This window comes from Carettochelys insculpta, chromosome 28 (assembly GCF_033958435.1).
Source record: "Carettochelys insculpta isolate YL-2023 chromosome 28, ASM3395843v1, whole genome shotgun sequence".
Classification (NCBI taxonomy): Eukaryota; Metazoa; Chordata; order Testudines; family Carettochelyidae; genus Carettochelys; species Carettochelys insculpta.
The window spans coordinates 3299658-3309629 of NC_134164.1; positions in this window are offsets into that span (position 1 = coordinate 3299658).

The following is a 9972-nucleotide window of genomic DNA, read 5'->3' on the forward strand; positions in this document are numbered from 1 at the left end:
CATTGTCTATTCCAAGTGCTCAAAAAAACACAAGTCAGGTGTTCAATTTGGACACTTAGTTTAGAAATCACAAGGTTTCAAAAGAGAATACAGCTGAGGTTCTGTTTATTGATCTGATGGTTTCTGAACTCTTGGTGTGAATGTTCCTGCTTTCATCCACCACAGCAAAGGCCAGAAACTTACTTTGAAAGCAGACAGCATAACTACATTACAGTGACACAGCTACACCGCACTGCTGTAATGTAAATTGTTCCCTCCTGGATAGAAGGGGTTGTCAGATGATACAAGTTAATCTGTCTGTCTGAGAGTAATTCGTAACTGACAGAAGAATTCTGCAGCTGTCAACTTGCTGTCCCCTATGCAGGCCATCATGCAACTTTAGGGCTGTATTTTTACTTGCTGTAAAATGTATCAAAGAGGCAGGAACTGCAGGGAGGTGGGGGGTTTGAAATCAGCCTCTGCTAAACCCTCTTGATTGAGGCAGCAGAGGCAGCATTGTCTAGGGAGAAATCTGCTCAGAGTCTGTCTGTTTGCCTACGGGGAGTCAGTCCACTCAGACCCACAGCTGGGCCAATTTGTCCAGGGGAGCAGAAGATAAGGCCTTAGCACCAGGCAAACACAGTCGTTTGCAAACCTATTAGAGGAGGTGCTGAGTGTGTCACCTTGAGGGTGAGTCAGGGGGGTGAGGTGACAGTCTGGGGGCACTTTGATAAACTACTCCAGGGTCAAAACAAAAAGCAGTCAAGTAGCACTTTAAAGACTGGCAAAATGGTTTATTAGGTGAGGGGCAGACCCGCTTTTTCAGACCAGAACAGACTCAATATTTAAGGCACAGAGAACCAAAAACAGTAAGCAAGGAGGACAAATCAGAAAAAGATAATCTGATTTGTCCTCCTTGCTTTCTGTTTTTGGTTCTCTGTGCCTTAAATATTGAGTCTGTTCTGGTCTGAAGAAGCGGGTCTGCCCCACGAAAGCTCACCTAATAAACCATTTTGCTAGTCTTTAAAGTGCTACTTGACTGCTTTTTGTTTTGATAGTGTATAGACTAGCTCAGCTTCCTCTTTGTTACTACTCCAGGGTCATGTCTAGAGAGCTGGAGTGAATAACACCCTGTGTGGGTCAAGAAGAGCTCAATGCACTTTATGGCATCATTAGGTACATTGCTTGCAGGTGGAGAAACTGAGGCACAGGGAGATGGCATGATGCTACCCAGGTGGCCCAGTCATTTGGTGAAAATAGAACCCAGGAGTCCTGCCTGCCTGTTCCCATTGCTAGATCATCTTTCCTGGGTGAGGTGGGGAAAGAACCCAGGCATCTAGAGTCCCACATAGGCAGCCCAATACAGAATAGGGAAGCTAGTGAAGCCATCCTGTGGCCCAGCCCACAAGAACCCCAGGCTGGTAGCAACAGTTCCTGCTTTGCAACCAGGACCTAGATCCAAGCAACACCAAAGCCCAGATCTTGACTCTATAGCTAAGCCCTCCCTGTTAGTCCTCAGAAGATCTACCTTGCAACTGCCACCAAGAGTCCTGCGTGACCTCCAGTAAATCATTTTGGTGCCTTGCTCTACTAATGTCATTAGAAGTTAGGAACCTGAGTACCTCTGAGGATGTATGCCTGCCTTCTTCCATCTGTGAATTGGGGGAAGCCGGCCTTTGTCTGCCTTGTCTATTTACCTTGTACATTCTTTAGGGATGGAGCTGCTTTTTCAGGGCCAGGATATACTTGGGCCTGGCAGAATATGATTTTTTTTCTATAATTTTGAAAGGTGATAGCAGTGTTTAGATTTAAGCATCATTTTTAGTTTTTTCTCTTTCAGTTTTCACAGTTGCAGGAGATTCAGGTGTGGGGGAGGAAAATGAAGTAATGAAAATGAGATTCAAAAAATTAAAGCTTTATAACCATTAAAGCACAAATTGTCAATATCACATACAAATATTCAAAGTAAATGTCGATGAATTGATCTCTAGTCTGTTCTCAAGCAGCACTTTTCTTACTTCGCTTATCTGTCAACTTCAATGAACCCCAAATGGAAATATTTTCCCCTGGGTTTGTGTATGTTCTGTGAAGTCGACGTTTCTCAGTAAAAATTGAATCCTTCCAAGCATGGAGATAACACAGCTAATAATAGCAATGCTGTGACTAGCATGTTTCAGCTGTAGTCCAGACAGGGAACTTCCTGAACAACTGGATCCGAACATATTTTTGTCAAAGCGAAACTGATTCTGTCATCTGCTGTCTCACTCACTGACTCATATTCACTTGTTTGCTTTATGACTGTCTGCACCCTTGTACGATCCCATGTGAAGGAATTTGGCCAGCATACCTGGGTTCACTGGCCTGATTCTTCTACAGCTCACCATGGGCTCGTTAATGGCTGTTATTACTTAATAGTTGTATTGTGATAGCATCTAATAGACCCAGTTGAGATCAGGGCCTCCTAGTGCTGCGTGCTGTGCACACAGAGACGGAGAGACCGGCCCTGCCTCAGACAACTCAGAGTCGAAGGGTGGAGGCAAAACAGACACAGACAAGGAATGTAAAAAGTATGTTCTAGCCTGGTGTGAACTTAACAGCGATGCCTGGGTGAGGTTCCCAGCCTGGGTTGTGCAAAGGGTGAGAACAGGTTATCGGAGGTGCCTGTCTGGCCCTGACTTTGAGTCAATGTGTGTCAGGGCCTCAGACGCTCTCCCCCAGCACAAGACCGCCTCAGCCATTAGCTCTCTAGAGTCCCACCCAGGGATCCTCTCATGTTTTCCATCCGTGTGCAGAATAATAGTGTTATGAGCACCAAGGCATGTGCGGATGCGCACCACCCCCAGAAACACCTGCTGTCAGCTGTAGGTACTGGGGGTGCGCTGCTGCACAGCACCTGACTCTCCCTTGGGTGGCTGTCCAAGCCCTCCGGTTACAGGGAACACAGGTCCCAGCTGTCAAGTGTGGCATGCTGGACTTGCCTCCGGACCTATAATTCGCACCCCCACACCAGACAGCATTATGCGGCTGGACTTTGGCTAGCTGGTGTGGTGCCAGAGCCGGCCTGATCCTAGAATGTCCCTCATGCGTTCAGGGGTCCCGGAGCCAGACTGTGGGGGGGCTCGTTTATTCTGGTGGCTGTTTGGGGAACGCTGGTGATTATGCTAATCCTTTAACCACTGATTGCCTCCTCCTTTCCCATTAGATGGCCAAACAGCTTTAGCAGCAGGGGTTGAGCTAGGCCTGGGTTTATATAAACCCCTGGGGTTTCCCATCCCTCCAAAAGGCAGCTCCCCACCCAACCATCTGCCAGAGCTTCACCATGTGGACATCTCCTGCCACGTTGTGGCTTCTCTTCTGGCTCCTGCAGTCCCCGCCTGCTGCACATGGCTATATCTGGGCCTGGATGTATTCTCTGCCCTATCACGCCCCGGACGAGGCAGCCCTCTCCAAAAGCTCCAACCCGCCGGCCCAGAGCAAGGAGATTGCGGTAAGGGATGTGGGGGCATTTCCCCCGCCGTGAGCCTTCAGCCTGACTTGACTGTAGGAGACAGAGCAATGAAGGGGGTCTGTTTCGCCTTGGACACCCTGCATGTAACTGGCCAGCCTTTGTAGTGTCATACTGAGTGCCTACAGCCAGTGGTTTGAGCAGGGGATGTTTTTAGGGAGGAGGGGAAGAGTCAGGACGCCTGGGTTCTATTCTCTGCTCCCAGGAAGACTAATTGGAGGTGGGCCCATGCTTGAGCTCTACCCCTCACAGTTACTCTGTAACCTAGGACAAGTCAGGGCCTCATTCAAAGCCCCTTAAAGTGAACAGGAATCTTTTCATAGCTTGTCTGGGCTCTGAATCCAGCCCTGCGATCTCCGGGTACTCCTGTTCCCCCAGGGGTGGACTAAGAACAGGTGGGGCCTTTGGCCAACACAGTCCCAAGGGGTCCCCCAGTATATTACACATCATTATTTAAGCTTTGCCATCTATTCATGCTCATTATTACTGATGAGGCATAATACAATTACACTTAAACTGATTTTAATGACATGACACGTTGCTTTTGTTCCATTCAAGCAAATTGTTTAAAAAAATGGAGTTATGGAGCCTGGGGGCCCCTCACACCTGGGAGTACTGGGACGACCACCCCTTTTGCCCTTCTGTTAATCTGCCACTGCGTCCCCCTACTGTAAAACTTGGAACATAAAGGTCAGCATTGCTAGCTCCCAGCTCGCTGGCCTAAGGGTGTTTCCTAGCCAATACAGTAGCTATATCTCTGACAGCCTCCTGCAGTGGTTTTTAGCTGTGCTCCGTGTATTCTTGGGGGGCTGCATCAGAGCCAGGGGAAGCAGAGGTGCAGGGGGGGTGCTGCAGCACCCCCAATGTTTGGGCCTGGAGGCTCCACAGCTGGTCCTACATCTGGGTCCCAGCTGCCAGCTCAGCAGTGTTGATAACCACCATGGGCATGGCACCATCCCCAAGGGAAAAGGGCCGGGTCCTCGGACGATGGTGCTGGGCCCTCTCCCCTACCTCACAGCTGCCAAAGTAGCTGTGGCTGGAACTCCAGGCCCCACTGGGTTTTTTTTTTTTTTGGTTTGCTCCCTCTCCAGCGCCAAATTTGAGGGAAAAAAATTATGTCCAAAAAAAAAAAAAAAGGGTAGGCAGAAATCTGAGATGTGTCTGTCACCCCACTGGATGTTTGGTTACTGAATATGGATGAATCTGTTTTACTTTGTGTTCTGTTTAAGCTTCACTGTTGGATGGATTCTTTTATAAACAAACCCCAAAACCATTGAGATGCATTCAAATAATTTTTTCTACTAAACCTGCATCTAGCACTGCCTGCTGGTGCCATAGCTAGAAAGAGCCTCATCCATGGAAGTGCTTAAAAGAAAGCATACATTTTGGAGCAATGGACTGGCCTGCTGGTTTGGAGCAGCGCTAACCTGTACACTTAGGACAGCTGTGCTCAAGGACTCAGTTATTAATGTGACTATGAGCACTCCGCTTGTGCTGAGCATTCCAGTAAGGAACCTGGTCCAGATAGTGCTATGTGCTTGGCAAATACAGCAAATATGGTCTCTCCCCGCACAGAACTCAGGCACTAAGTAAATTAATTCACCCTGGCTATGTCTACACTATAAGCATCTGTTTACAGAAGTTACTGTCAGAAGAGCTGTTCCAACAAAACTTCTGTCACCGGATCGCTTCTACACATAAAAGCAGATCAATCTTTTGAGCCACTCTGATGACAAAAGGGCCCTGGAGCTTTTTTGTCAACAGTGTCTGTTGACAAAACACATTTTGTGTGTAGATGCTCCATGAGTTTTGTCTACAAAACTCTTTAGCATAGCAAAAAAGCAGTCCACTAGCACTTTAAAGACTAACACAGTAATTTATTAGGTGAAGAGCTTTCTTCAGACAGATCTGAAGAAGTGGGTCTGTCCCATGGAAGCTCATCACCTAATAAATGATTGTGTTAGTCTTTAAAGTGCTACTGGACTGCTTTTTTGTTTTGATAGTATATAGACTAGCACAGCTACCTCTCTGTTACTCTTTAGCATAGATGTAGGCCCTCAGAATCCAGGGGAAGGGAAGAATTATTAACCCCAATTTAGAGAAACTAAGGCAAGGCTACTTTGGCCACGTTCATGCAGCCAGTCTGGGAAGAGCACCCAGGAATCTCTTCCCAGGCTTTATGTTCCTTTCAAAGATGGCTCCTGGAGTATCTGGAACTAGAAAATCCTGGTTCCAAAAACAACTCACGTGCTCAGGGGCCCAGCTTGCAGGGTCCTGAACTGAGTTGCAGGAGCTAGGTGCTTATTGGATTTTTCCAGTGGGGAGAAAAATGGAGTCCCCTCAATCACCTCTCTCCCTGCCCCCGACTCTTTCCCCCACAATCCAAAACCACTGGCTGCTTTGGAAAAAGTGAGCTAACCAGGCCTTTCCCCTTTACAGGAGTTTTGCAAAACTGATGTGATTCTGAGTTGAAAAATTGAATGGGACCTCAGGGGCCTGCCTGATCTTGTTCCACAGCCAGCAGCCGTTGCTAACACACACTGAACCAGCCCTCCCCCAGGTCTCAGTGCCTCTGGTGCTGAGACGCCAGGAATTCAGTTTGGCTCTTCAATTGCTACGGGACAATTATCAGTCGATTACCTCCCTGCACCCTGGCAGTGTTCCCTGTAAGCTGACTGCTTGAGCAGCCACCCAGGAAAGATTCAGGTGCCACCACCTGATCAGCAGAGCTCCCAGCGCCAGCAGCGTGTGCTTCTAATGGTGGTGCACATCCACACATGCATTGGTGCACATAACAAAATTTATTCCACCCATGGCTGATAAAAATAGAGGGATCCTTGTGTCCTACCCCTGCCCCTGGTGGGGAAGCAGCAGGGATATGCAGAGGGTTAGGGCATCCCCCTGTCCCTATGACCGTGTACTGTCTCTCCCCCAGGTGGCCACCACCTGTAGCCTGGACCGACACTGCGCCCAGGGGCTCTTCTGCGACAAGCACTTCCGGCTGTGCCATCCCCTGCGCCAGGCAGGGCAGTACTGTCGCCACGACACTCACTGCGCCAGGGGCCTGAGCTGTATGTTTGGCAGGTGCCACAGGCCCGTGCCAGATGGGCAGGAGGGTAAGACGGGGAGAGAAGCCAACTGGGCAGGGAGGGGCTGTCTGGGACTGAGTCGCCCTTTTCCCATCCCTGTGCGTTAGGCATGGCCAGGTGCAAAGCTGCAGCAGCTCCTTGTTCTGAGGCTGAGCCCTGGCACAAGGCGGAGCAGCTTCCCAGCTGCTGTAATTTACACCTGGCCACTTGGAGGCAGAGAACAGCCATGTGCAGGGTGCTCCAGCCACACCCCCTCCTCCTTACCCTCCCTGTCCTTTTCTTATGGAGCTGGGCAAGGCACAGCCCCGAGGGTCCAAGCTCCTGCCCCCAGAGCAGTGAGGTTTCTGTAGGAGGCTGGTCCAAGCAACACAGATGGTCCTTGCGTGGACACAACTGGGTGCTCTGCTGCAGAGGAGCAAGAAAGACAAGCTGTGGGGGCCTGGGCAGTGTTCCCTGTAAGCTGAGCACTTAGGCGGCTTCCCAGGAGAGATTTGCGTGATTAGCAGAGCCAGCAGCGTGTGTTTCTATTGGTGGTGCATGTCCACACATGCCTTGGTGCACATAATAAAATTTATTCCACCCATAAATGGAAAAAAATAGATCGAACTCTGGCCCTGGGCAGGGTCGTGGAATGGCTGAAGCTCCTCCCTACCTGCCCATCGCTCTCCCCCTTCCCTCTCTTCCCACAGGTGCCCGCTGCCGGCAGGACAAGGACTGTGGCTTGGCCACCTGCTGCGCTCGCCACCATGGTGAGCGGCTCTGCAAGAAAAGGCTGGTTCTGGACGAGAGCTGTTATGTGCCCCAGGGGGGCTTGGCCTTCAGCCTCAACCAGGTGTGCCCCTGCCAGGAGGGGCTGGTGTGCAGGACCGGGGCTGCTGGCCACGAGTGAGTGCATGCTGCTGCTCGCTGGGCGTGCTTGGGGCCTGGGCGTACTGTGGATACCACTGCCTGGGGCAGGCCTCTGGGACAACTGGCAGGGCCGGGGGGGGGATGGGGAAGCCCAGTAGGGGGTGTTAGTTTGTGCCTGGCAGTACCGGGTGCATTGCCACCACTCTTTACTTGAAGGGGACAGTGGGTTGTAATGGGAGGGATCCCGGATCCTAGCTCTGAACCCAGGCTCTGGGAGGAAAGTATTGCCTAGTGGGGTGGGGGGCTGGGTGCCAGGACTCCATCCTGCTTCCTATATGGGAGTGTGATCTGGTGGTTAGACCAAGGGGATTTTGCAGATTTGCTGGGTGCCTGCCTCAGTTTCTCCATCTTTAAAATGGGGACAAGACCCAGGCATGCTGTGCAGTCCCAGTGGGGTGAGGGTGGGGAAGACTATTGTGAGCCCAGTCCCTCTCTGAGTCCTGGACCGTGCCCTTCTTCTCCCCACCAGGAACGTGTTCGAGTCTCGGCCGGATAAAAGCGCCTGGCGCTGCATGACACCCTTGCTGTAGAGAGGCGGCGCCCATCCCTACGGATGAAAGCGCTGTATTTATGCCCTGTAAATAGCATGTACATAGACCTGCTCATAAATAAAGATGTATGGCCTGCCGCATTCATGGGAGCTGGCTGGTTATCCGCGGCTCCGAGTCCACAGGGTATTGTACTATAACACAACCTGCTGCTTCCAAGGACTGGCCAGTCCCTACGAGGTGCCCTTGGTTTCTGCACATTGCACCATGTTGGGCTGTGTGATCGCTGCATGCTCCTATTGTGTGTGTGTACATGCAAGGAGCTGTACGTGCGGGTCACGAACTTGCCAACCTGCAGAATGCAGTTCCTCTGTGTACTGGTCAAGGGAAAGACACGTTCGTGGTGCCAAGGAAGAGGGCTGCACAGCACGAACCTGCCAGCAAAGCAGCACTCGCTACAGCTGCTGTTGCGTGTTCTGCCACTAATCTACCCTGCAGCCTGTTTGCTGAGTGTTCGGCCTAACAGCTTCCATCAGCCATTCAGAAGTCTGGCTTGCAAAAAATACTCTTTCCCTTTGTTGCCTACTGACCACAAGCAGAGGCAATGCTGATGTTATAGAGGGCTGTTAAGCAAGGGACGGGTAACAGGAGGGGCTGAGAGACACACAGTTCCCAGTTGTCTACCTCCGCGCAAGCCAGCATATGCGACGCAGCACAAAGCAGAGGCTAATTCTCAGAGTGTCTGCATCGCATGAAGGTGCAGGTTGGAGCAGGCCCCTGCATGGCTCTTGGTGCCCTAGAGCAGGAGTGAGCGAACTTTTTAGGTCAGGCCTCACTTGTCATCCCTGCAGTTAGCAGCTCGCCCTCAAACCTTTCTATTGTAATGCAACCCAACAGCAAATTCAGTTCTGTTCAAGTGAAAAAAAAGGAACCCACTTGCTGCACATGTAAGAAAATAAGCATCAAACGTAAAAGTGTCATGAACAGGTCTATGAATGTGAATACACAGACATAGATTTCAGCAGTTTAATGGGAGGGATATGCCAGAGACCTAGCAGCCAATTGTGCTGCACCCCTCTTATGAACGTTCACCCCCCCACCCAAGGTCCTGCCCCCCCCCCACTTTGTGTACCCCTGTCCTAGAGCAAAAACAAGGGAATTTTGGCCTTCATCACTTAGTTACAGGACCTCCTAGAAGCACAAGTCTATAATCAAAATGCAAAGGCCCAGCCCCTCAAAGCCATTTGCAAAAGCAATGCCAAGTCCTGTGGTCCTTAAAGCACAGTGCATTTATTTGTGCAGACGCTTTTGTGGGAGGCCTCCTTGTTTCGGCGGCTACCACCCTGACAGGGCTACGCCTTGGAAAGGTATTTAGTGGGGTAGGTGCTTAAATAGCTTTAAGGTGCTGAGTGCAGGTGCCTCATTCAGATCCCAGATGCGCTGAGCCAAATTGCAAAGGAAGCATTCAAAGTTCGTTACTTGTATAGAATGCAAAAGGACACATGCCAATCTAACTACCTTTCAAGGACAACACAGAGCAAGTATTAGGAATAAGGGGGTAGAGCTCAGTGGTAAAGCATTTGACTACAAGTCAAGAGGTCCCTCGTTCAAATCCAGGTGCCCCCTCATAAAGGCTTAATCTTTCCCCCCCTCTAATGCAATGGCATCTCAGCCCACAACTTGGCATCTGAGGTTCCACCATAACACAAGCAATAACATATCCACTGATAAGCTGTTCCAGCAGTTGGTTGCCTTCACAGGCAGAGAGGCATGTCTACAGTCCCCTTGCTGTTTGATTTCTGCCCCTGCCCCCAACTTCAGCTCCAAGCCCTTGGCTGTCTCCCTTTCCTTGCTCAATCAATAATGTTACCGGCATCAGTGGTCAAAATGATACAAAAGTCAAGAGACTGTATTTAAAAAAGAAAAAAAATAATCCCACTATTGTGAATTCTTACAACTGTTTTGTTTTTGCTGATTGGTTTTTATGGTTTTGAGCTATTAG